At 51.4% G+C, this 21996-nt stretch overlaps 46 non-coding genes across 46 annotated transcripts; 9 read left to right on the forward strand and 37 right to left on the reverse strand.

Moving 5' to 3' along the window:
* Positions 1-37: 37 nt before the first annotated feature.
* On the reverse strand, positions 38-111 carry Trnai-aau (transfer RNA isoleucine (anticodon AAU)). Its single transcript has one exon. It is a non-coding gene; the product is annotated as a tRNA-Ile (tRNA).
* A 257-nt stretch (positions 112-368) lies between these two features.
* Trnae-uuc (transfer RNA glutamic acid (anticodon UUC)) lies at positions 369-440 on the reverse strand. The gene has a single exon. It is a non-coding gene; the product is annotated as a tRNA-Glu (tRNA).
* Positions 441-877: 437 nt separating this feature from the next.
* Trnam-cau (transfer RNA methionine (anticodon CAU)) lies at positions 878-950 on the reverse strand. The gene has a single exon. It is a non-coding gene; the product is annotated as a tRNA-Met (tRNA).
* A 293-nt stretch (positions 951-1243) lies between these two features.
* On the reverse strand, positions 1244-1314 carry Trnag-gcc (transfer RNA glycine (anticodon GCC)). Its single transcript has one exon. It is a non-coding gene; the product is annotated as a tRNA-Gly (tRNA).
* Positions 1315-1637: 323 nt separating this feature from the next.
* Trnag-ucc (transfer RNA glycine (anticodon UCC)) lies at positions 1638-1709 on the forward strand. Its single transcript has one exon. It is a non-coding gene; the product is annotated as a tRNA-Gly (tRNA).
* A 743-nt stretch (positions 1710-2452) lies between these two features.
* On the reverse strand, positions 2453-2526 carry Trnai-aau (transfer RNA isoleucine (anticodon AAU)). Its single transcript has one exon. It is a non-coding gene; the product is annotated as a tRNA-Ile (tRNA).
* A 257-nt stretch (positions 2527-2783) lies between these two features.
* Trnae-uuc (transfer RNA glutamic acid (anticodon UUC)) lies at positions 2784-2855 on the reverse strand. Its single transcript has one exon. It is a non-coding gene; the product is annotated as a tRNA-Glu (tRNA).
* Positions 2856-3292: 437 nt separating this feature from the next.
* Positions 3293-3365, reverse strand: Trnam-cau (transfer RNA methionine (anticodon CAU)). Its single transcript has one exon. It is a non-coding gene; the product is annotated as a tRNA-Met (tRNA).
* A 293-nt stretch (positions 3366-3658) lies between these two features.
* On the reverse strand, positions 3659-3729 carry Trnag-gcc (transfer RNA glycine (anticodon GCC)). Its single transcript has one exon. It is a non-coding gene; the product is annotated as a tRNA-Gly (tRNA).
* Positions 3730-4052: 323 nt separating this feature from the next.
* On the forward strand, positions 4053-4124 carry Trnag-ucc (transfer RNA glycine (anticodon UCC)). The gene has a single exon. It is a non-coding gene; the product is annotated as a tRNA-Gly (tRNA).
* Positions 4125-4867: 743 nt separating this feature from the next.
* On the reverse strand, positions 4868-4941 carry Trnai-aau (transfer RNA isoleucine (anticodon AAU)). Its single transcript has one exon. It is a non-coding gene; the product is annotated as a tRNA-Ile (tRNA).
* Positions 4942-5198: 257 nt separating this feature from the next.
* On the reverse strand, positions 5199-5270 carry Trnae-uuc (transfer RNA glutamic acid (anticodon UUC)). The gene has a single exon. It is a non-coding gene; the product is annotated as a tRNA-Glu (tRNA).
* Positions 5271-5707: 437 nt separating this feature from the next.
* Trnam-cau (transfer RNA methionine (anticodon CAU)) lies at positions 5708-5780 on the reverse strand. The gene has a single exon. It is a non-coding gene; the product is annotated as a tRNA-Met (tRNA).
* A 293-nt stretch (positions 5781-6073) lies between these two features.
* Trnag-gcc (transfer RNA glycine (anticodon GCC)) lies at positions 6074-6144 on the reverse strand. The gene has a single exon. It is a non-coding gene; the product is annotated as a tRNA-Gly (tRNA).
* A 323-nt stretch (positions 6145-6467) lies between these two features.
* Trnag-ucc (transfer RNA glycine (anticodon UCC)) lies at positions 6468-6539 on the forward strand. Its single transcript has one exon. It is a non-coding gene; the product is annotated as a tRNA-Gly (tRNA).
* A 743-nt stretch (positions 6540-7282) lies between these two features.
* Trnai-aau (transfer RNA isoleucine (anticodon AAU)) lies at positions 7283-7356 on the reverse strand. Its single transcript has one exon. It is a non-coding gene; the product is annotated as a tRNA-Ile (tRNA).
* A 257-nt stretch (positions 7357-7613) lies between these two features.
* On the reverse strand, positions 7614-7685 carry Trnae-uuc (transfer RNA glutamic acid (anticodon UUC)). Its single transcript has one exon. It is a non-coding gene; the product is annotated as a tRNA-Glu (tRNA).
* A 437-nt stretch (positions 7686-8122) lies between these two features.
* Positions 8123-8195, reverse strand: Trnam-cau (transfer RNA methionine (anticodon CAU)). Its single transcript has one exon. It is a non-coding gene; the product is annotated as a tRNA-Met (tRNA).
* A 293-nt stretch (positions 8196-8488) lies between these two features.
* Positions 8489-8559, reverse strand: Trnag-gcc (transfer RNA glycine (anticodon GCC)). The gene has a single exon. It is a non-coding gene; the product is annotated as a tRNA-Gly (tRNA).
* A 323-nt stretch (positions 8560-8882) lies between these two features.
* Trnag-ucc (transfer RNA glycine (anticodon UCC)) lies at positions 8883-8954 on the forward strand. Its single transcript has one exon. It is a non-coding gene; the product is annotated as a tRNA-Gly (tRNA).
* A 743-nt stretch (positions 8955-9697) lies between these two features.
* Trnai-aau (transfer RNA isoleucine (anticodon AAU)) lies at positions 9698-9771 on the reverse strand. The gene has a single exon. It is a non-coding gene; the product is annotated as a tRNA-Ile (tRNA).
* A 257-nt stretch (positions 9772-10028) lies between these two features.
* Trnae-uuc (transfer RNA glutamic acid (anticodon UUC)) lies at positions 10029-10100 on the reverse strand. Its single transcript has one exon. It is a non-coding gene; the product is annotated as a tRNA-Glu (tRNA).
* Positions 10101-10537: 437 nt separating this feature from the next.
* Positions 10538-10610, reverse strand: Trnam-cau (transfer RNA methionine (anticodon CAU)). Its single transcript has one exon. It is a non-coding gene; the product is annotated as a tRNA-Met (tRNA).
* A 293-nt stretch (positions 10611-10903) lies between these two features.
* On the reverse strand, positions 10904-10974 carry Trnag-gcc (transfer RNA glycine (anticodon GCC)). The gene has a single exon. It is a non-coding gene; the product is annotated as a tRNA-Gly (tRNA).
* A 323-nt stretch (positions 10975-11297) lies between these two features.
* On the forward strand, positions 11298-11369 carry Trnag-ucc (transfer RNA glycine (anticodon UCC)). The gene has a single exon. It is a non-coding gene; the product is annotated as a tRNA-Gly (tRNA).
* A 743-nt stretch (positions 11370-12112) lies between these two features.
* Positions 12113-12186, reverse strand: Trnai-aau (transfer RNA isoleucine (anticodon AAU)). The gene has a single exon. It is a non-coding gene; the product is annotated as a tRNA-Ile (tRNA).
* A 257-nt stretch (positions 12187-12443) lies between these two features.
* Trnae-uuc (transfer RNA glutamic acid (anticodon UUC)) lies at positions 12444-12515 on the reverse strand. Its single transcript has one exon. It is a non-coding gene; the product is annotated as a tRNA-Glu (tRNA).
* A 437-nt stretch (positions 12516-12952) lies between these two features.
* Trnam-cau (transfer RNA methionine (anticodon CAU)) lies at positions 12953-13025 on the reverse strand. The gene has a single exon. It is a non-coding gene; the product is annotated as a tRNA-Met (tRNA).
* Positions 13026-13318: 293 nt separating this feature from the next.
* Trnag-gcc (transfer RNA glycine (anticodon GCC)) lies at positions 13319-13389 on the reverse strand. Its single transcript has one exon. It is a non-coding gene; the product is annotated as a tRNA-Gly (tRNA).
* Positions 13390-13712: 323 nt separating this feature from the next.
* On the forward strand, positions 13713-13784 carry Trnag-ucc (transfer RNA glycine (anticodon UCC)). Its single transcript has one exon. It is a non-coding gene; the product is annotated as a tRNA-Gly (tRNA).
* A 743-nt stretch (positions 13785-14527) lies between these two features.
* Trnai-aau (transfer RNA isoleucine (anticodon AAU)) lies at positions 14528-14601 on the reverse strand. The gene has a single exon. It is a non-coding gene; the product is annotated as a tRNA-Ile (tRNA).
* Positions 14602-14858: 257 nt separating this feature from the next.
* Positions 14859-14930, reverse strand: Trnae-uuc (transfer RNA glutamic acid (anticodon UUC)). The gene has a single exon. It is a non-coding gene; the product is annotated as a tRNA-Glu (tRNA).
* Positions 14931-15367: 437 nt separating this feature from the next.
* Positions 15368-15440, reverse strand: Trnam-cau (transfer RNA methionine (anticodon CAU)). The gene has a single exon. It is a non-coding gene; the product is annotated as a tRNA-Met (tRNA).
* A 293-nt stretch (positions 15441-15733) lies between these two features.
* On the reverse strand, positions 15734-15804 carry Trnag-gcc (transfer RNA glycine (anticodon GCC)). The gene has a single exon. It is a non-coding gene; the product is annotated as a tRNA-Gly (tRNA).
* A 323-nt stretch (positions 15805-16127) lies between these two features.
* Trnag-ucc (transfer RNA glycine (anticodon UCC)) lies at positions 16128-16199 on the forward strand. Its single transcript has one exon. It is a non-coding gene; the product is annotated as a tRNA-Gly (tRNA).
* Positions 16200-16942: 743 nt separating this feature from the next.
* Positions 16943-17016, reverse strand: Trnai-aau (transfer RNA isoleucine (anticodon AAU)). The gene has a single exon. It is a non-coding gene; the product is annotated as a tRNA-Ile (tRNA).
* Positions 17017-17273: 257 nt separating this feature from the next.
* On the reverse strand, positions 17274-17345 carry Trnae-uuc (transfer RNA glutamic acid (anticodon UUC)). The gene has a single exon. It is a non-coding gene; the product is annotated as a tRNA-Glu (tRNA).
* A 437-nt stretch (positions 17346-17782) lies between these two features.
* Positions 17783-17855, reverse strand: Trnam-cau (transfer RNA methionine (anticodon CAU)). Its single transcript has one exon. It is a non-coding gene; the product is annotated as a tRNA-Met (tRNA).
* A 293-nt stretch (positions 17856-18148) lies between these two features.
* On the reverse strand, positions 18149-18219 carry Trnag-gcc (transfer RNA glycine (anticodon GCC)). The gene has a single exon. It is a non-coding gene; the product is annotated as a tRNA-Gly (tRNA).
* A 323-nt stretch (positions 18220-18542) lies between these two features.
* On the forward strand, positions 18543-18614 carry Trnag-ucc (transfer RNA glycine (anticodon UCC)). Its single transcript has one exon. It is a non-coding gene; the product is annotated as a tRNA-Gly (tRNA).
* A 743-nt stretch (positions 18615-19357) lies between these two features.
* Trnai-aau (transfer RNA isoleucine (anticodon AAU)) lies at positions 19358-19431 on the reverse strand. The gene has a single exon. It is a non-coding gene; the product is annotated as a tRNA-Ile (tRNA).
* Positions 19432-19688: 257 nt separating this feature from the next.
* Trnae-uuc (transfer RNA glutamic acid (anticodon UUC)) lies at positions 19689-19760 on the reverse strand. The gene has a single exon. It is a non-coding gene; the product is annotated as a tRNA-Glu (tRNA).
* Positions 19761-20197: 437 nt separating this feature from the next.
* Trnam-cau (transfer RNA methionine (anticodon CAU)) lies at positions 20198-20270 on the reverse strand. Its single transcript has one exon. It is a non-coding gene; the product is annotated as a tRNA-Met (tRNA).
* A 293-nt stretch (positions 20271-20563) lies between these two features.
* Positions 20564-20634, reverse strand: Trnag-gcc (transfer RNA glycine (anticodon GCC)). Its single transcript has one exon. It is a non-coding gene; the product is annotated as a tRNA-Gly (tRNA).
* Positions 20635-20957: 323 nt separating this feature from the next.
* On the forward strand, positions 20958-21029 carry Trnag-ucc (transfer RNA glycine (anticodon UCC)). Its single transcript has one exon. It is a non-coding gene; the product is annotated as a tRNA-Gly (tRNA).
* Positions 21030-21772: 743 nt separating this feature from the next.
* Trnai-aau (transfer RNA isoleucine (anticodon AAU)) lies at positions 21773-21846 on the reverse strand. Its single transcript has one exon. It is a non-coding gene; the product is annotated as a tRNA-Ile (tRNA).
* Positions 21847-21996: the final 150 nt, after the last annotated feature.

The following is a 21996-nucleotide window of genomic DNA, read 5'->3' on the forward strand; positions in this document are numbered from 1 at the left end:
AAATCGGCGTTGCCTTTTTGAAACAGTAAAATCGTAGTGGCCCGTGGGGGGATCGAACCCACGACCTTCGCGCTATTAGCACGACGCTCTAACCAACTGAGCTAACGGGCCTCGGTACAGACAGTCTCCCATTGCTTTGCGGGAATTGCTCTGCGTATTGCCATGTAACATTTCTATGGCAGCAATCCAACAGTGGACCAGCGTCTCTTCTCCCTCTATGCCGCTGCTCGTAGTAATTTCGTTGCGTGCCCGTTTCTCTCGACTGTTGTCAGCTGACGTTTACGAACCAGTAGCTATAATGCGAGGAGGACGTGAAACAGCATTTCGCACGGTCAAAACTTGTCGTGATTTGTTCCGAAAAAATTCCATTCCGGTACCGGGAATCGAACCCGGGCCTCCTGGGTGAAAGCCAGGTATCCTAGCCACTAGACCACACCGGACGTGCACATCGTTCTCCGGGTTTACACCCCCTCCACTCGCTTTCCGTGTCGCACTTTCCCTGTTTGCGAGCATCTTCTCGCGCATGGCAAAAGTCTCAGTCCATTTCTTTTGGCCTCGTTGTTACAGGGGTAGGAGGAAAAGCAAAGCTGTAAGTAGTAATATTTATTTACTTATTTCGCAAGTAAAGACCTGCTGCCTGTCATTATATAGCAGGTCATACATTGTGTGACTTTACATGTTATATCATACGAAATTCAGTTTTATTACTAGTACTTTTTTTCTTGAAAATTTTACAAAAGAACTGCAACTAGTAATAACAGGAAGTAAACATTTTCACGCTGAGTCGTTGAAGCCTTGTGGATAACAAACTACTAAGTGTTTCGCTCCTTCGCAACCCCAGAGCCGTCGACTTAGCTGTGAACGACAGTAAATTAAATGCCCCGGGTGAGGATCGAACTCACGACCTTAAGATTATGAGACTTACGCGCTGCCTACTGCGCTACCGAGGCTGGCGAACGCCACACCTTCTGGAATCTTGCTAAGTACCGAATACCAGTGGTACAGAGTCTGCACTCCCTGGCTCATTTTTTCTGTTGCTACACGTGCATTCCCGGCGCGGCAGGCAACTTGCGATGTTAGGCCAACGCCAGTATGTACAATAGCACGCAAGAGTCCAAACGAGCAGTCGTGCGCGCTGCATGATTGCTTCTTTCCACACGGAATCCCGCGGTTCATTCTCATGGCTCACGCAGTTCGAGTGCGAAAGACACGCAGCACCACTATCGGAGAAAAAACAAAACGATGCATCGGCCGGGAATCGAACATGGGCCGCCCGCGTGGCAGGCGAGCATTCTACCACTGAACCACCGATGCTCAGCTAGTTCACAGCTTCCTGGTGCTTTCCGCGGCAGACGTCTGAGGGGAAAGTGGGACTGCCGTCCAGCGCCGTCGCATCCTCTCGAGAGAATGCTACAGACGCTGAATCCTGCACTGCACTGCTTAAAAATGATCGTCTAAGTACTCTTGCGGCGCACGCACGCGACGACTCTTGCCAAAGGCCGCGAAACGTGCCTAGAGACGCTGCCTGGATGAGCTCGCCTACCCCGTAACGCGCCTACAGCTACGACCACCTTCAGGCGCCGCCGACAGGCGGGAAGCAGACACAGCGCGGCTCGCGAGGCGCGCGACGGAACTGTGCGGTGGTGGTGTAATGGTCAGCATAGTTGCTTTCCAAGCAGTTGATCCGGGTTCGATTCCCGGCCACCGCTGCAGGCTTTTACTTTTGCGTATGAGTACTTTTGCCACGCGTCCTTAAATTAATGTTTCTTTGCCCATCTTACTCGCTGCACGCCACCCTCTAGCGTGTGCGTCGATTCCCCTTGAGTCTCGACTTGTCTCGACTTTGCTCAGCTGACGCGAGAGCTGACGCTCTCCAATCGGCCTATATCAAAAGGACAAGCACGCGAAACGACTGAGAGAGGTATGGCGAGGCGGGCACAACATTACTTATGCCTCGAGTAAATACCTGCTGCCTGTTATCATGTATTGTCTGATTTTACATGTTCTGTCAGACAAATTCAGTTTTATTACTAGTAGATTTCTTTTTTTTTTCTTTGTTGAAAATTTTACAACACGCTCCTTCATTTCACTGTGGCCGCACGGCGCGACTTGGCATACCGAGAGGCAAAACGTGGCGCCAGTGCCCTTGACCGAATAGCGCTGCAGCTCCGAAACCGAAGAGGAAAGAGAAATACGAATTGAAACTGTCGACAGTGCCCTATGTTCGCAGGCGGTCACCCGCCCAAGCACTGACAACGCCCGACGTCGCGCAGTTGTGGTGATCGGACGAGAAACTGTGTGTTCAGCGTGCTGTGACCAGTGAAATGTTTTAGCGCGTCCCGACAAGTCGCGTTCGGGTCCCCTATCAGCTCCCACACAATGTGACGATTTCTTTGTCACCATACTTCCACGGGGAAATCGGCGTTGCCTTTTTGAAACAGTAAAATCGTAGTGGCCCGTGGGGGGATCGAACCCACGACCTTCGCGCTATTAGCACGACGCTCTAACCAACTGAGCTAACGGGCCTCGGTACAGACAGTCTCCCATTGCTTTGCGGGAATTGCTCTGCGTATTGCCATGTAACATTTCTATGGCAGCAATCCAACAGTGGACCAGCGTCTCTTCTCCCTCTATGCCGCTGCTCGTAGTAATTTCGTTGCGTGCCCGTTTCTCTCGACTGTTGTCAGCTGACGTTTACGAACCAGTAGCTATAATGCGAGGAGGACGTGAAACAGCATTTCGCACGGTCAAAACTTGTCGTGATTTGTTCCGAAAAAATTCCATTCCGGTACCGGGAATCGAACCCGGGCCTCCTGGGTGAAAGCCAGGTATCCTAGCCACTAGACCACACCGGACGTGCACATCGTTCTCCGGGTTTACACCCCCTCCACTCGCTTTCCGTGTCGCACTTTCCCTGTTTGCGAGCATCTTCTCGCGCATGGCAAAAGTCTCAGTCCATTTCTTTTGGCCTCGTTGTTACAGGGGTAGGAGGAAAAGCAAAGCTGTAAGTAGTAATATTTATTTACTTATTTCGCAAGTAAAGACCTGCTGCCTGTCATTATATAGCAGGTCATACATTGTGTGACTTTACATGTTATATCATACGAAATTCAGTTTTATTACTAGTACTTTTTTTCTTGAAAATTTTACAAAAGAACTGCAACTAGTAATAACAGGAAGTAAACATTTTCACGCTGAGTCGTTGAAGCCTTGTGGATAACAAACTACTAAGTGTTTCGCTCCTTCGCAACCCCAGAGCCGTCGACTTAGCTGTGAACGACAGTAAATTAAATGCCCCGGGTGAGGATCGAACTCACGACCTTAAGATTATGAGACTTACGCGCTGCCTACTGCGCTACCGAGGCTGGCGAACGCCACACCTTCTGGAATCTTGCTAAGTACCGAATACCAGTGGTACAGAGTCTGCACTCCCTGGCTCATTTTTTCTGTTGCTACACGTGCATTCCCGGCGCGGCAGGCAACTTGCGATGTTAGGCCAACGCCAGTATGTACAATAGCACGCAAGAGTCCAAACGAGCAGTCGTGCGCGCTGCATGATTGCTTCTTTCCACACGGAATCCCGCGGTTCATTCTCATGGCTCACGCAGTTCGAGTGCGAAAGACACGCAGCACCACTATCGGAGAAAAAACAAAACGATGCATCGGCCGGGAATCGAACATGGGCCGCCCGCGTGGCAGGCGAGCATTCTACCACTGAACCACCGATGCTCAGCTAGTTCACAGCTTCCTGGTGCTTTCCGCGGCAGACGTCTGAGGGGAAAGTGGGACTGCCGTCCAGCGCCGTCGCATCCTCTCGAGAGAATGCTACAGACGCTGAATCCTGCACTGCACTGCTTAAAAATGATCGTCTAAGTACTCTTGCGGCGCACGCACGCGACGACTCTTGCCAAAGGCCGCGAAACGTGCCTAGAGACGCTGCCTGGATGAGCTCGCCTACCCCGTAACGCGCCTACAGCTACGACCACCTTCAGGCGCCGCCGACAGGCGGGAAGCAGACACAGCGCGGCTCGCGAGGCGCGCGACGGAACTGTGCGGTGGTGGTGTAATGGTCAGCATAGTTGCTTTCCAAGCAGTTGATCCGGGTTCGATTCCCGGCCACCGCTGCAGGCTTTTACTTTTGCGTATGAGTACTTTTGCCACGCGTCCTTAAATTAATGTTTCTTTGCCCATCTTACTCGCTGCACGCCACCCTCTAGCGTGTGCGTCGATTCCCCTTGAGTCTCGACTTGTCTCGACTTTGCTCAGCTGACGCGAGAGCTGACGCTCTCCAATCGGCCTATATCAAAAGGACAAGCACGCGAAACGACTGAGAGAGGTATGGCGAGGCGGGCACAACATTACTTATGCCTCGAGTAAATACCTGCTGCCTGTTATCATGTATTGTCTGATTTTACATGTTCTGTCAGACAAATTCAGTTTTATTACTAGTAGATTTCTTTTTTTTTTCTTTGTTGAAAATTTTACAACACGCTCCTTCATTTCACTGTGGCCGCACGGCGCGACTTGGCATACCGAGAGGCAAAACGTGGCGCCAGTGCCCTTGACCGAATAGCGCTGCAGCTCCGAAACCGAAGAGGAAAGAGAAATACGAATTGAAACTGTCGACAGTGCCCTATGTTCGCAGGCGGTCACCCGCCCAAGCACTGACAACGCCCGACGTCGCGCAGTTGTGGTGATCGGACGAGAAACTGTGTGTTCAGCGTGCTGTGACCAGTGAAATGTTTTAGCGCGTCCCGACAAGTCGCGTTCGGGTCCCCTATCAGCTCCCACACAATGTGACGATTTCTTTGTCACCATACTTCCACGGGGAAATCGGCGTTGCCTTTTTGAAACAGTAAAATCGTAGTGGCCCGTGGGGGGATCGAACCCACGACCTTCGCGCTATTAGCACGACGCTCTAACCAACTGAGCTAACGGGCCTCGGTACAGACAGTCTCCCATTGCTTTGCGGGAATTGCTCTGCGTATTGCCATGTAACATTTCTATGGCAGCAATCCAACAGTGGACCAGCGTCTCTTCTCCCTCTATGCCGCTGCTCGTAGTAATTTCGTTGCGTGCCCGTTTCTCTCGACTGTTGTCAGCTGACGTTTACGAACCAGTAGCTATAATGCGAGGAGGACGTGAAACAGCATTTCGCACGGTCAAAACTTGTCGTGATTTGTTCCGAAAAAATTCCATTCCGGTACCGGGAATCGAACCCGGGCCTCCTGGGTGAAAGCCAGGTATCCTAGCCACTAGACCACACCGGACGTGCACATCGTTCTCCGGGTTTACACCCCCTCCACTCGCTTTCCGTGTCGCACTTTCCCTGTTTGCGAGCATCTTCTCGCGCATGGCAAAAGTCTCAGTCCATTTCTTTTGGCCTCGTTGTTACAGGGGTAGGAGGAAAAGCAAAGCTGTAAGTAGTAATATTTATTTACTTATTTCGCAAGTAAAGACCTGCTGCCTGTCATTATATAGCAGGTCATACATTGTGTGACTTTACATGTTATATCATACGAAATTCAGTTTTATTACTAGTACTTTTTTTCTTGAAAATTTTACAAAAGAACTGCAACTAGTAATAACAGGAAGTAAACATTTTCACGCTGAGTCGTTGAAGCCTTGTGGATAACAAACTACTAAGTGTTTCGCTCCTTCGCAACCCCAGAGCCGTCGACTTAGCTGTGAACGACAGTAAATTAAATGCCCCGGGTGAGGATCGAACTCACGACCTTAAGATTATGAGACTTACGCGCTGCCTACTGCGCTACCGAGGCTGGCGAACGCCACACCTTCTGGAATCTTGCTAAGTACCGAATACCAGTGGTACAGAGTCTGCACTCCCTGGCTCATTTTTTCTGTTGCTACACGTGCATTCCCGGCGCGGCAGGCAACTTGCGATGTTAGGCCAACGCCAGTATGTACAATAGCACGCAAGAGTCCAAACGAGCAGTCGTGCGCGCTGCATGATTGCTTCTTTCCACACGGAATCCCGCGGTTCATTCTCATGGCTCACGCAGTTCGAGTGCGAAAGACACGCAGCACCACTATCGGAGAAAAAACAAAACGATGCATCGGCCGGGAATCGAACATGGGCCGCCCGCGTGGCAGGCGAGCATTCTACCACTGAACCACCGATGCTCAGCTAGTTCACAGCTTCCTGGTGCTTTCCGCGGCAGACGTCTGAGGGGAAAGTGGGACTGCCGTCCAGCGCCGTCGCATCCTCTCGAGAGAATGCTACAGACGCTGAATCCTGCACTGCACTGCTTAAAAATGATCGTCTAAGTACTCTTGCGGCGCACGCACGCGACGACTCTTGCCAAAGGCCGCGAAACGTGCCTAGAGACGCTGCCTGGATGAGCTCGCCTACCCCGTAACGCGCCTACAGCTACGACCACCTTCAGGCGCCGCCGACAGGCGGGAAGCAGACACAGCGCGGCTCGCGAGGCGCGCGACGGAACTGTGCGGTGGTGGTGTAATGGTCAGCATAGTTGCTTTCCAAGCAGTTGATCCGGGTTCGATTCCCGGCCACCGCTGCAGGCTTTTACTTTTGCGTATGAGTACTTTTGCCACGCGTCCTTAAATTAATGTTTCTTTGCCCATCTTACTCGCTGCACGCCACCCTCTAGCGTGTGCGTCGATTCCCCTTGAGTCTCGACTTGTCTCGACTTTGCTCAGCTGACGCGAGAGCTGACGCTCTCCAATCGGCCTATATCAAAAGGACAAGCACGCGAAACGACTGAGAGAGGTATGGCGAGGCGGGCACAACATTACTTATGCCTCGAGTAAATACCTGCTGCCTGTTATCATGTATTGTCTGATTTTACATGTTCTGTCAGACAAATTCAGTTTTATTACTAGTAGATTTCTTTTTTTTTTCTTTGTTGAAAATTTTACAACACGCTCCTTCATTTCACTGTGGCCGCACGGCGCGACTTGGCATACCGAGAGGCAAAACGTGGCGCCAGTGCCCTTGACCGAATAGCGCTGCAGCTCCGAAACCGAAGAGGAAAGAGAAATACGAATTGAAACTGTCGACAGTGCCCTATGTTCGCAGGCGGTCACCCGCCCAAGCACTGACAACGCCCGACGTCGCGCAGTTGTGGTGATCGGACGAGAAACTGTGTGTTCAGCGTGCTGTGACCAGTGAAATGTTTTAGCGCGTCCCGACAAGTCGCGTTCGGGTCCCCTATCAGCTCCCACACAATGTGACGATTTCTTTGTCACCATACTTCCACGGGGAAATCGGCGTTGCCTTTTTGAAACAGTAAAATCGTAGTGGCCCGTGGGGGGATCGAACCCACGACCTTCGCGCTATTAGCACGACGCTCTAACCAACTGAGCTAACGGGCCTCGGTACAGACAGTCTCCCATTGCTTTGCGGGAATTGCTCTGCGTATTGCCATGTAACATTTCTATGGCAGCAATCCAACAGTGGACCAGCGTCTCTTCTCCCTCTATGCCGCTGCTCGTAGTAATTTCGTTGCGTGCCCGTTTCTCTCGACTGTTGTCAGCTGACGTTTACGAACCAGTAGCTATAATGCGAGGAGGACGTGAAACAGCATTTCGCACGGTCAAAACTTGTCGTGATTTGTTCCGAAAAAATTCCATTCCGGTACCGGGAATCGAACCCGGGCCTCCTGGGTGAAAGCCAGGTATCCTAGCCACTAGACCACACCGGACGTGCACATCGTTCTCCGGGTTTACACCCCCTCCACTCGCTTTCCGTGTCGCACTTTCCCTGTTTGCGAGCATCTTCTCGCGCATGGCAAAAGTCTCAGTCCATTTCTTTTGGCCTCGTTGTTACAGGGGTAGGAGGAAAAGCAAAGCTGTAAGTAGTAATATTTATTTACTTATTTCGCAAGTAAAGACCTGCTGCCTGTCATTATATAGCAGGTCATACATTGTGTGACTTTACATGTTATATCATACGAAATTCAGTTTTATTACTAGTACTTTTTTTCTTGAAAATTTTACAAAAGAACTGCAACTAGTAATAACAGGAAGTAAACATTTTCACGCTGAGTCGTTGAAGCCTTGTGGATAACAAACTACTAAGTGTTTCGCTCCTTCGCAACCCCAGAGCCGTCGACTTAGCTGTGAACGACAGTAAATTAAATGCCCCGGGTGAGGATCGAACTCACGACCTTAAGATTATGAGACTTACGCGCTGCCTACTGCGCTACCGAGGCTGGCGAACGCCACACCTTCTGGAATCTTGCTAAGTACCGAATACCAGTGGTACAGAGTCTGCACTCCCTGGCTCATTTTTTCTGTTGCTACACGTGCATTCCCGGCGCGGCAGGCAACTTGCGATGTTAGGCCAACGCCAGTATGTACAATAGCACGCAAGAGTCCAAACGAGCAGTCGTGCGCGCTGCATGATTGCTTCTTTCCACACGGAATCCCGCGGTTCATTCTCATGGCTCACGCAGTTCGAGTGCGAAAGACACGCAGCACCACTATCGGAGAAAAAACAAAACGATGCATCGGCCGGGAATCGAACATGGGCCGCCCGCGTGGCAGGCGAGCATTCTACCACTGAACCACCGATGCTCAGCTAGTTCACAGCTTCCTGGTGCTTTCCGCGGCAGACGTCTGAGGGGAAAGTGGGACTGCCGTCCAGCGCCGTCGCATCCTCTCGAGAGAATGCTACAGACGCTGAATCCTGCACTGCACTGCTTAAAAATGATCGTCTAAGTACTCTTGCGGCGCACGCACGCGACGACTCTTGCCAAAGGCCGCGAAACGTGCCTAGAGACGCTGCCTGGATGAGCTCGCCTACCCCGTAACGCGCCTACAGCTACGACCACCTTCAGGCGCCGCCGACAGGCGGGAAGCAGACACAGCGCGGCTCGCGAGGCGCGCGACGGAACTGTGCGGTGGTGGTGTAATGGTCAGCATAGTTGCTTTCCAAGCAGTTGATCCGGGTTCGATTCCCGGCCACCGCTGCAGGCTTTTACTTTTGCGTATGAGTACTTTTGCCACGCGTCCTTAAATTAATGTTTCTTTGCCCATCTTACTCGCTGCACGCCACCCTCTAGCGTGTGCGTCGATTCCCCTTGAGTCTCGACTTGTCTCGACTTTGCTCAGCTGACGCGAGAGCTGACGCTCTCCAATCGGCCTATATCAAAAGGACAAGCACGCGAAACGACTGAGAGAGGTATGGCGAGGCGGGCACAACATTACTTATGCCTCGAGTAAATACCTGCTGCCTGTTATCATGTATTGTCTGATTTTACATGTTCTGTCAGACAAATTCAGTTTTATTACTAGTAGATTTCTTTTTTTTTTCTTTGTTGAAAATTTTACAACACGCTCCTTCATTTCACTGTGGCCGCACGGCGCGACTTGGCATACCGAGAGGCAAAACGTGGCGCCAGTGCCCTTGACCGAATAGCGCTGCAGCTCCGAAACCGAAGAGGAAAGAGAAATACGAATTGAAACTGTCGACAGTGCCCTATGTTCGCAGGCGGTCACCCGCCCAAGCACTGACAACGCCCGACGTCGCGCAGTTGTGGTGATCGGACGAGAAACTGTGTGTTCAGCGTGCTGTGACCAGTGAAATGTTTTAGCGCGTCCCGACAAGTCGCGTTCGGGTCCCCTATCAGCTCCCACACAATGTGACGATTTCTTTGTCACCATACTTCCACGGGGAAATCGGCGTTGCCTTTTTGAAACAGTAAAATCGTAGTGGCCCGTGGGGGGATCGAACCCACGACCTTCGCGCTATTAGCACGACGCTCTAACCAACTGAGCTAACGGGCCTCGGTACAGACAGTCTCCCATTGCTTTGCGGGAATTGCTCTGCGTATTGCCATGTAACATTTCTATGGCAGCAATCCAACAGTGGACCAGCGTCTCTTCTCCCTCTATGCCGCTGCTCGTAGTAATTTCGTTGCGTGCCCGTTTCTCTCGACTGTTGTCAGCTGACGTTTACGAACCAGTAGCTATAATGCGAGGAGGACGTGAAACAGCATTTCGCACGGTCAAAACTTGTCGTGATTTGTTCCGAAAAAATTCCATTCCGGTACCGGGAATCGAACCCGGGCCTCCTGGGTGAAAGCCAGGTATCCTAGCCACTAGACCACACCGGACGTGCACATCGTTCTCCGGGTTTACACCCCCTCCACTCGCTTTCCGTGTCGCACTTTCCCTGTTTGCGAGCATCTTCTCGCGCATGGCAAAAGTCTCAGTCCATTTCTTTTGGCCTCGTTGTTACAGGGGTAGGAGGAAAAGCAAAGCTGTAAGTAGTAATATTTATTTACTTATTTCGCAAGTAAAGACCTGCTGCCTGTCATTATATAGCAGGTCATACATTGTGTGACTTTACATGTTATATCATACGAAATTCAGTTTTATTACTAGTACTTTTTTTCTTGAAAATTTTACAAAAGAACTGCAACTAGTAATAACAGGAAGTAAACATTTTCACGCTGAGTCGTTGAAGCCTTGTGGATAACAAACTACTAAGTGTTTCGCTCCTTCGCAACCCCAGAGCCGTCGACTTAGCTGTGAACGACAGTAAATTAAATGCCCCGGGTGAGGATCGAACTCACGACCTTAAGATTATGAGACTTACGCGCTGCCTACTGCGCTACCGAGGCTGGCGAACGCCACACCTTCTGGAATCTTGCTAAGTACCGAATACCAGTGGTACAGAGTCTGCACTCCCTGGCTCATTTTTTCTGTTGCTACACGTGCATTCCCGGCGCGGCAGGCAACTTGCGATGTTAGGCCAACGCCAGTATGTACAATAGCACGCAAGAGTCCAAACGAGCAGTCGTGCGCGCTGCATGATTGCTTCTTTCCACACGGAATCCCGCGGTTCATTCTCATGGCTCACGCAGTTCGAGTGCGAAAGACACGCAGCACCACTATCGGAGAAAAAACAAAACGATGCATCGGCCGGGAATCGAACATGGGCCGCCCGCGTGGCAGGCGAGCATTCTACCACTGAACCACCGATGCTCAGCTAGTTCACAGCTTCCTGGTGCTTTCCGCGGCAGACGTCTGAGGGGAAAGTGGGACTGCCGTCCAGCGCCGTCGCATCCTCTCGAGAGAATGCTACAGACGCTGAATCCTGCACTGCACTGCTTAAAAATGATCGTCTAAGTACTCTTGCGGCGCACGCACGCGACGACTCTTGCCAAAGGCCGCGAAACGTGCCTAGAGACGCTGCCTGGATGAGCTCGCCTACCCCGTAACGCGCCTACAGCTACGACCACCTTCAGGCGCCGCCGACAGGCGGGAAGCAGACACAGCGCGGCTCGCGAGGCGCGCGACGGAACTGTGCGGTGGTGGTGTAATGGTCAGCATAGTTGCTTTCCAAGCAGTTGATCCGGGTTCGATTCCCGGCCACCGCTGCAGGCTTTTACTTTTGCGTATGAGTACTTTTGCCACGCGTCCTTAAATTAATGTTTCTTTGCCCATCTTACTCGCTGCACGCCACCCTCTAGCGTGTGCGTCGATTCCCCTTGAGTCTCGACTTGTCTCGACTTTGCTCAGCTGACGCGAGAGCTGACGCTCTCCAATCGGCCTATATCAAAAGGACAAGCACGCGAAACGACTGAGAGAGGTATGGCGAGGCGGGCACAACATTACTTATGCCTCGAGTAAATACCTGCTGCCTGTTATCATGTATTGTCTGATTTTACATGTTCTGTCAGACAAATTCAGTTTTATTACTAGTAGATTTCTTTTTTTTTTCTTTGTTGAAAATTTTACAACACGCTCCTTCATTTCACTGTGGCCGCACGGCGCGACTTGGCATACCGAGAGGCAAAACGTGGCGCCAGTGCCCTTGACCGAATAGCGCTGCAGCTCCGAAACCGAAGAGGAAAGAGAAATACGAATTGAAACTGTCGACAGTGCCCTATGTTCGCAGGCGGTCACCCGCCCAAGCACTGACAACGCCCGACGTCGCGCAGTTGTGGTGATCGGACGAGAAACTGTGTGTTCAGCGTGCTGTGACCAGTGAAATGTTTTAGCGCGTCCCGACAAGTCGCGTTCGGGTCCCCTATCAGCTCCCACACAATGTGACGATTTCTTTGTCACCATACTTCCACGGGGAAATCGGCGTTGCCTTTTTGAAACAGTAAAATCGTAGTGGCCCGTGGGGGGATCGAACCCACGACCTTCGCGCTATTAGCACGACGCTCTAACCAACTGAGCTAACGGGCCTCGGTACAGACAGTCTCCCATTGCTTTGCGGGAATTGCTCTGCGTATTGCCATGTAACATTTCTATGGCAGCAATCCAACAGTGGACCAGCGTCTCTTCTCCCTCTATGCCGCTGCTCGTAGTAATTTCGTTGCGTGCCCGTTTCTCTCGACTGTTGTCAGCTGACGTTTACGAACCAGTAGCTATAATGCGAGGAGGACGTGAAACAGCATTTCGCACGGTCAAAACTTGTCGTGATTTGTTCCGAAAAAATTCCATTCCGGTACCGGGAATCGAACCCGGGCCTCCTGGGTGAAAGCCAGGTATCCTAGCCACTAGACCACACCGGACGTGCACATCGTTCTCCGGGTTTACACCCCCTCCACTCGCTTTCCGTGTCGCACTTTCCCTGTTTGCGAGCATCTTCTCGCGCATGGCAAAAGTCTCAGTCCATTTCTTTTGGCCTCGTTGTTACAGGGGTAGGAGGAAAAGCAAAGCTGTAAGTAGTAATATTTATTTACTTATTTCGCAAGTAAAGACCTGCTGCCTGTCATTATATAGCAGGTCATACATTGTGTGACTTTACATGTTATATCATACGAAATTCAGTTTTATTACTAGTACTTTTTTTCTTGAAAATTTTACAAAAGAACTGCAACTAGTAATAACAGGAAGTAAACATTTTCACGCTGAGTCGTTGAAGCCTTGTGGATAACAAACTACTAAGTGTTTCGCTCCTTCGCAACCCCAGAGCCGTCGACTTAGCTGTGAACGACAGTAAATTAAATGCCCCGGGTGAGGATCGAACTCACGACCTTAAGATTATGAGACTTACGCGCTGCCTACTGCGCTACCGAGGCTGGCGAACGCCACACCTTCTGGAATCTTGCTAAGTACCGAATACCAGTGGTACAGAGTCTGCACTCCCTGGCTCATTTTTTCTGTTGCTACACGTGCATTCCCGGCGCGGCAGGCAACTTGCGATGTTAGGCCAACGCCAGTATGTACAATAGCACGCAAGAGTCCAAACGAGCAGTCGTGCGCGCTGCATGATTGCTTCTTTCCACACGGAATCCCGCGGTTCATTCTCATGGCTCACGCAGTTCGAGTGCGAAAGACACGCAGCACCACTATCGGAGAAAAAACAAAACGATGCATCGGCCGGGAATCGAACATGGGCCGCCCGCGTGGCAGGCGAGCATTCTACCACTGAACCACCGATGCTCAGCTAGTTCACAGCTTCCTGGTGCTTTCCGCGGCAGACGTCTGAGGGGAAAGTGGGACTGCCGTCCAGCGCCGTCGCATCCTCTCGAGAGAATGCTACAGACGCTGAATCCTGCACTGCACTGCTTAAAAATGATCGTCTAAGTACTCTTGCGGCGCACGCACGCGACGACTCTTGCCAAAGGCCGCGAAACGTGCCTAGAGACGCTGCCTGGATGAGCTCGCCTACCCCGTAACGCGCCTACAGCTACGACCACCTTCAGGCGCCGCCGACAGGCGGGAAGCAGACACAGCGCGGCTCGCGAGGCGCGCGACGGAACTGTGCGGTGGTGGTGTAATGGTCAGCATAGTTGCTTTCCAAGCAGTTGATCCGGGTTCGATTCCCGGCCACCGCTGCAGGCTTTTACTTTTGCGTATGAGTACTTTTGCCACGCGTCCTTAAATTAATGTTTCTTTGCCCATCTTACTCGCTGCACGCCACCCTCTAGCGTGTGCGTCGATTCCCCTTGAGTCTCGACTTGTCTCGACTTTGCTCAGCTGACGCGAGAGCTGACGCTCTCCAATCGGCCTATATCAAAAGGACAAGCACGCGAAACGACTGAGAGAGGTATGGCGAGGCGGGCACAACATTACTTATGCCTCGAGTAAATACCTGCTGCCTGTTATCATGTATTGTCTGATTTTACATGTTCTGTCAGACAAATTCAGTTTTATTACTAGTAGATTTCTTTTTTTTTTCTTTGTTGAAAATTTTACAACACGCTCCTTCATTTCACTGTGGCCGCACGGCGCGACTTGGCATACCGAGAGGCAAAACGTGGCGCCAGTGCCCTTGACCGAATAGCGCTGCAGCTCCGAAACCGAAGAGGAAAGAGAAATACGAATTGAAACTGTCGACAGTGCCCTATGTTCGCAGGCGGTCACCCGCCCAAGCACTGACAACGCCCGACGTCGCGCAGTTGTGGTGATCGGACGAGAAACTGTGTGTTCAGCGTGCTGTGACCAGTGAAATGTTTTAGCGCGTCCCGACAAGTCGCGTTCGGGTCCCCTATCAGCTCCCACACAATGTGACGATTTCTTTGTCACCATACTTCCACGGGGAAATCGGCGTTGCCTTTTTGAAACAGTAAAACCGTAGTGGCCCGTGGGGGGATCGAACCCACGACCTTCGCGCTATTAGCACGACGCTCTAACCAACTGAGCTAACGGGCCTCGGTACAGACAGTCTCCCATTGCTTTGCGGGAATTGCTCTGCGTATTGCCATGTAACATTTCTATGGCAGCAATCCAACAGTGGACCAGCGTCTCTTCTCCCTCTATGCCGCTGCTCGTAGTAATTTCGTTGCGTGCCCGTTTCTCTCGACTGTTGTCAGCTGACGTTTACGAACCAGTAGCTATAATGCGAGGAGGACGTGAAACAGCATTTCGCACGGTCAAAACTTGTCGTGATTTGTTCCGAAAAAATTCCATTCCGGTACCGGGAATCGAACCCGGGCCTCCTGGGTGAAAGCCAGGTATCCTAGCCACTAGACCACACCGGACGTGCACATCGTTCTCCGGGTTTACACCCCCTCCACTCGCTTTCCGTGTCGCACTTTCCCTGTTTGCGAGCATCTTCTCGCGCATGGCAAAAGTCTCAGTCCATTTCTTTTGGCCTCGTTGTTACAGGGGTAGGAGGAAAAGCAAAGCTGTAAGTAGTAATATTTATTTACTTATTTCGCAAGTAAAGACCTGCTGCCTGTCATTATATAGCAGGTCATACATTGTGTGACTTTACATGTTATATCATACGAAATTCAGTTTTATTACTAGTACTTTTTTTCTTGAAAATTTTACAAAAGAACTGCAACTAGTAATAACAGGAAGTAAACATTTTCACGCTGAGTCGTTGAAGCCTTGTGGATAACAAACTACTAAGTGTTTCGCTCCTTCGCAACCCCAGAGCCGTCGACTTAGCTGTGAACGACAGTAAATTAAATGCCCCGGGTGAGGATCGAACTCACGACCTTAAGATTATGAGACTTACGCGCTGCCTACTGCGCTACCGAGGCTGGCGAACGCCACACCTTCTGGAATCTTGCTAAGTACCGAATACCAGTGGTACAGAGTCTGCACTCCCTGGCTCATTTTTTCTGTTGCTACACGTGCATTCCCGGCGCGGCAGGCAACTTGCGATGTTAGGCCAACGCCAGTATGTACAATAGCACGCAAGAGTCCAAACGAGCAGTCGTGCGCGCTGCATGATTGCTTCTTTCCACACGGAATCCCGCGGTTCATTCTCATGGCTCACGCAGTTCGAGTGCGAAAGACACGCAGCACCACTATCGGAGAAAAAACAAAACGATGCATCGGCCGGGAATCGAACATGGGCCGCCCGCGTGGCAGGCGAGCATTCTACCACTGAACCACCGATGCTCAGCTAGTTCACAGCTTCCTGGTGCTTTCCGCGGCAGACGTCTGAGGGGAAAGTGGGACTGCCGTCCAGCGCCGTCGCATCCTCTCGAGAGAATGCTACAGACGCTGAATCCTGCACTGCACTGCTTAAAAATGATCGTCTAAGTACTCTTGCGGCGCACGCACGCGACGACTCTTGCCAAAGGCCGCGAAACGTGCCTAGAGACGCTGCCTGGATGAGCTCGCCTACCCCGTAACGCGCCTACAGCTACGACCACCTTCAGGCGCCGCCGACAGGCGGGAAGCAGACACAGCGCGGCTCGCGAGGCGCGCGACGCAACTGTGCGGTGGTGGTGTAATGGTCAGCATAGTTGCTTTCCAAGCAGTTGATCCGGGTTCGATTCCCGGCAACCGCTGCAGGCTTTTACTTTTGCGTATGAGTACTTTTGCCACGCGTCCTTAAATTAATGTTTCTTTGCCCATCTTACTCGCTGCACGCCACCCTCTAGCGTGTGCGTCGATTCCCCTTGAGTCTCGACTTGTCTCGACTTTGCTCAGCTGACGCGAGAGCTGACGCTCTCCAATCGGCCTATATCAAAAGGACAAGCACGCGAAACGACTGAGAGAGGTATGGCGAGGCGGGCACAACATTACTTATGCCTCGAGTAAATACCTGCTGCCTGTTATCATGTATTGTCTGATTTTACATGTTCTGTCAGACAAATTCAGTTTTATTACTAGTAGATTTCTTTTTTTTTTCTTTGTTGAAAATTTTACAACACGCTCCTTCATTTCACTGTGGCCGCACGGCGCGACTTGGCATACCGAGAGGCAAAACGTGGCGCCAGTGCCCTTGACCGAATAGCGCTGCAGCTCCGAAACCGAAGAGGAAAGAGAAATACGAATTGAAACTGTCGACAGTGCCCTATGTTCGCAGGCGGTCACCCGCCCAAGCACTGACAACGCCCGACGTCGCGCAGTTGTGGTGATCGGACGAGAAACTGTGTGTTCAGCGTGCTGTGACCAGTGAAATGTTTTAGCGCGTCCCGACAAGTCGCGTTCGGGTCCCCTATCAGCTCCCACACAATGTGACGATTTCTTTGTCACCATACTTCCACGGGGAAATCGGCGTTGCCTTTTTGAAACAGTAAAATCGTAGTGGCCCGTGGGGGGATCGAACCCACGACCTTCGCGCTATTAGCACGACGCTCTAACCAACTGAGCTAACGGGCCTCGGTACAGACAGTCTCCCATTGCTTTGCGGGAATTGCTCTGCGTATTGCCATGTAACATTTCTATGGCAGCAATCCAACAGTGGACCAGCGTCTCTTCTCCCTCTATGCCGCTGCTCGTAGTAATTTCGTTGCGTGCCCGTTTCTCTCGACTGTTGTCAGCTGACGTTTACGAACCAGTAGCTATAATGCGAGGAGGACGTGAAACAGCATTTCGCACGGTCAAAACTTGTCGTGATTTGTTCCGAAAAAATTCCATTCCGGTACCGGGAATCGAACCCGGGCCTCCTGGGTGAAAGCCAGGTATCCTAGCCACTAGACCACACCGGACGTGCACATCGTTCTCCGGGTTTACACCCCCTCCACTCGCTTTCCGTGTCGCACTTTCCCTGTTTGCGAGCATCTTCTCGCGCATGGCAAAAGTCTCAGTCCATTTCTTTTGGCCTCGTTGTTACAGGGGTAGGAGGAAAAGCAAAGCTGTAAGTAGTAATATTTATTTACTTATTTCGCAAGTAAAGACCTGCTGCCTGTCATTATATAGCAGGTCATACATTGTGTGACTTTACATGTTATATCATACGAAATTCAGTTTTATTACTAGTACTTTTTTTCTTGAAAATTTTACAAAAGAACTGCAACTAGTAATAACAGGAAGTAAACATTTTCACGCTGAGTCGTTGAAGCCTTGTGGATAACAAACTACTAAGTGTTTCGCTCCTTCGCAACCCCAGAGCCGTCGACTTAGCTGTGAACGACAGTAAATTAAATGCCCCGGGTGAGGATCGAACTCACGACCTTAAGATTATGAGACTTACGCGCTGCCTACTGCGCTACCGAGGCTGGCGAACGCCACACCTTCTGGAATCTTGCTAAGTACCGAATACCAGTGGTACAGAGTCTGCACTCCCTGGCTCATTTTTTCTGTTGCTACACGTGCATTCCCGGCGCGGCAGGCAACTTGCGATGTTAGGCCAACGCCAGTATGTACAATAGCACGCAAGAGTCCAAACGAGCAGTCGTGCGCGCTGCATGATTGCTTCTTTCCACACGGAATCCCGCGGTTCATTCTCATGGCTCACGCAGTTCGAGTGCGAAAGACACGCAGCACCACTATCGGAGAAAAAACAAAACGATGCATCGGCCGGGAATCGAACATGGGCCGCCCGCGTGGCAGGCGAGCATTCTACCACTGAACCACCGATGCTCAGCTAGTTCACAGCTTCCTGGTGCTTTCCGCGGCAGACGTCTGAGGGGAAAGTGGGACTGCCGTCCAGCGCCGTCGCATCCTCTCGAGAGAATGCTACAGACGCTGAATCCTGCACTGCACTGCTTAAAAATGATCGTCTAAGTACTCTTGCGGCGCACGCACGCGACGACTCTTGCCAAAGGCCGCGAAACGTGCCTAGAGACGCTGCCTGGATGAGCTCGCCTACCCCGTAACGCGCCTACAGCTACGACCACCTTCAGGCGCCGCCGACAGGCGGGAAGCAGACACAGCGCGGCTCGCGAGGCGCGCGACGCAACTGTGCGGTGGTGGTGTAATGGTCAGCATAGTTGCTTTCCAAGCAGTTGATCCGGGTTCGATTCCCGGCCACCGCTGCAGGCTTTTACTTTTGCGTATGAGTACTTTTGCCACGCGTCCTTAAATTAATGTTTCTTTGCCCATCTTACTCGCTGCACGCCACCCTCTAGCGTGTGCGTCGATTCCCCTTGAGTCTCGACTTGTCTCGACTTTGCTCAGCTGACGCGAGAGCTGACGCTCTCCAATCGGCCTATATCAAAAGGACAAGCACGCGAAACGACTGAGAGAGGTATGGCGAGGCGGGCACAACATTACTTATGCCTCGAGTAAATACCTGCTGCCTGTTATCATGTATTGTCTGATTTTACATGTTCTGTCAGACAAATTCAGTTTTATTACTAGTAGATTTCTTTTTTTTTTCTTTGTTGAAAATTTTACAACACGCTCCTTCATTTCACTGTGGCCGCACGGCGCGACTTGGCATACCGAGAGGCAAAACGTGGCGCCAGTGCCCTTGACCGAATAGCGCTGCAGCTCCGAAACCGAAGAGGAAAGAGAAATACGAATTGAAACTGTCGACAGTGCCCTATGTTCGCAGGCGGTCACCCGCCCAAGCACTGACAACGCCCGACGTCGCGCAGTTGTGGTGATCGGACGAGAAACTGTGTGTTCAGCGTGCTGTGACCAGTGAAATGTTTTAGCGCGTCCCGACAAGTCGCGTTCGGGTCCCCTATCAGCTCCCACACAATGTGACGATTTCTTTGTCACCATACTTCCACGGGGAAATCGGCGTTGCCTTTTTGAAACAGTAAAATCGTAGTGGCCCGTGGGGGGATCGAACCCACGACCTTCGCGCTATTAGCACGACGCTCTAACCAACTGAGCTAACGGGCCTCGGTACAGACAGTCTCCCATTGCTTTGCGGGAATTGCTCTGCGTATTGCCATGTAACATTTCTATGGCAGCAATCCAACAGTGGACCAGCGTCTCTTCTCCCTCTATGCCGCTGCTCGTAGTAATTTCGTTGCGTGCCCGTTTCTCTCGACTGTTGTCAGCTGACGTTTACGAACCAGTAGCTATAATGCGAGGAGGACGTGAAACAGCATTTCGCACGGTCAAAACTTGTCGTGATTTGTTCCGAAAAAATTCCATTCCGGTACCGGGAATCGAACCCGGGCCTCCTGGGTGAAAGCCAGGTATCCTAGCCACTAGACCACACCGGACGTGCACATCGTTCTCCGGGTTTACACCCCCTCCACTCGCTTTCCGTGTCGCACTTTCCCTGTTTGCGAGCATCTTCTCGCGCATGGCAAAAGTCTCAGTCCATTTCTTTTGGCCTCGTTGTTACAGGGGTAGGAGGAAAAGCAAAGCTGTAAGTAGTAATATTTATTTACTTATTTCGCAAGTAAAGACCTGCTGCCTGTCATTATATAGCAGGTCATACATTGTGTGACTTTACATGTTATATCATACGAAATTCAGTTTTATTACTAGTACTTTTTTTCTTGAAAATTTTACAAAAGAACTGCAACTAGTAATAACAGGAAGTAAACATTTTCACGCTGAGTCGTTGAAGCCTTGTGGATAACAAACTACTAAGTGTTTCGCTCCTTCGCAACCCCAGAGCCGTCGACTTAGCTGTGAACGACAGTAAATTAAATGCCCCGGGTGAGGATCGAACTCACGACCTTAAGATTATGAGACTTACGCGCTGCCTACTGCGCTACCGAGGCTGGCGAACGCCACACCTTCTGGAATCTTGCTAAGTACCGAATACCAGTGGTACAGAGTCTGCACTCCCTGGCTCATTTTTTCTGTTGCTACACGTGCATTCCCGGCGCGGCAGGCAACTTGCGATGTTAGGCCAACGCCAGTATGTACAATAGCACGCAAGAGTCCAAACGAGCAGTCGTGCGCGCTGCATGATTGCTTCTTTCCACACGGAATCCCGCGGTTCATTCTCATGGCTCACGCAGTTCGAGTGCGAAAGACACGCAGCACCACTATCGGAGAAAAAACAAAACGATGCATCGGCCGGGAATCGAACATGGGCCGCCCGCGTGGCAGGCGAGCATTCTACCACTGAACCACCGATGCTCAGCTAGTTCACAGCTTCCTGGTGCTTTCCGCGGCAGACGTCTGAGGGGAAAGTGGGACTGCCGTCCAGCGCCGTCGCATCCTCTCGAGAGAATGCTACAGACGCTGAATCCTGCACTGCACTGCTTAAAAATGATCGTCTAAGTACTCTTGCGGCGCACGCACGCGACGACTCTTGCCAAAGGCCGCGAAACGTGCCTAGAGACGCTGCCTGGATGAGCTCGCCTACCCCGTAACGCGCCTACAGCTACGACCACCTTCAGGCGCCGCCGACAGGCGGGAAGCAGACACAGCGCGGCTCGCGAGGCGCGCGACGCAACTGTGCGGTGGTGGTGTAATGGTCAGCATAGTTGCTTTCCAAGCAGTTGATCCGGGTTCGATTCCCGGCAACCGCTGCAGGCTTTTACTTTTGCGTATGAGTACTTTTGCCACGCGTCCTTAAATTAATGTTTCTTTGCCCATCTTACTCGCTGCACGCCACCCTCTAGCGTGTGCGTCGATTCCCCTTGAGTCTCGACTTGTCTCGACTTTGCTCAGCTGACGCGAGAGCTGACGCTCTCCAATCGGCCTATATCAAAAGGACAAGCACGCGAAACGACTGAGAGAGGTATGGCGAGGCGGGCACAACATTACTTATGCCTCGAGTAAATACCTGCTGCCTGTTATCATGTATTGTCTGATTTTACATGTTCTGTCAGACAAATTCAGTTTTATTACTAGTAGATTTCTTTTTTTTTTCTTTGTTGAAAATTTTACAACACGCTCCTTCATTTCACTGTGGCCGCACGGCGCGACTTGGCATACCGAGAGGCAAAACGTGGCGCCAGTGCCCTTGACCGAATAGCGCTGCAGCTCCGAAACCGAAGAGGAAAGAGAAATACGAATTGAAACTGTCGACAGTGCCCTATGTTCGCAGGCGGTCACCCGCCCAAGCACTGACAACGCCCGACGTCGCGCAGTTGTGGTGATCGGACGAGAAACTGTGTGTTCAGCGTGCTGTGACCAGTGAAATGTTTTAGCGCGTCCCGACAAGTCGCGTTCGGGTCCCCTATCAGCTCCCACACAATGTGACGATTTCTTTGTCACCATACTTCCACGGGGAAATCGGCGTTGCCTTTTTGAAACAGTAAAATCGTAGTGGCCCGTGGGGGGATCGAACCCACGACCTTCGCGCTATTAGCACGACGCTCTAACCAACTGAGCTAACGGGCCTCGGTACAGACAGTCTCCCATTGCTTTGCGGGAATTGCTCTGCGTATTGCCATGTAACATTTCTATGGCAGCAATCCAACAGTGGACCAGCGTCTCTTCTCCCTCTATGCCGCTGCTCGTAGTAATTTCGTTGCGTGCCCGTTTCTCTCG

The sequence above is a fragment of the Schistocerca cancellata genome, unplaced genomic scaffold (assembly GCF_023864275.1).
Source record: "Schistocerca cancellata isolate TAMUIC-IGC-003103 unplaced genomic scaffold, iqSchCanc2.1 HiC_scaffold_550, whole genome shotgun sequence".
Classification (NCBI taxonomy): domain Eukaryota; kingdom Metazoa; phylum Arthropoda; class Insecta; order Orthoptera; family Acrididae; genus Schistocerca; species Schistocerca cancellata.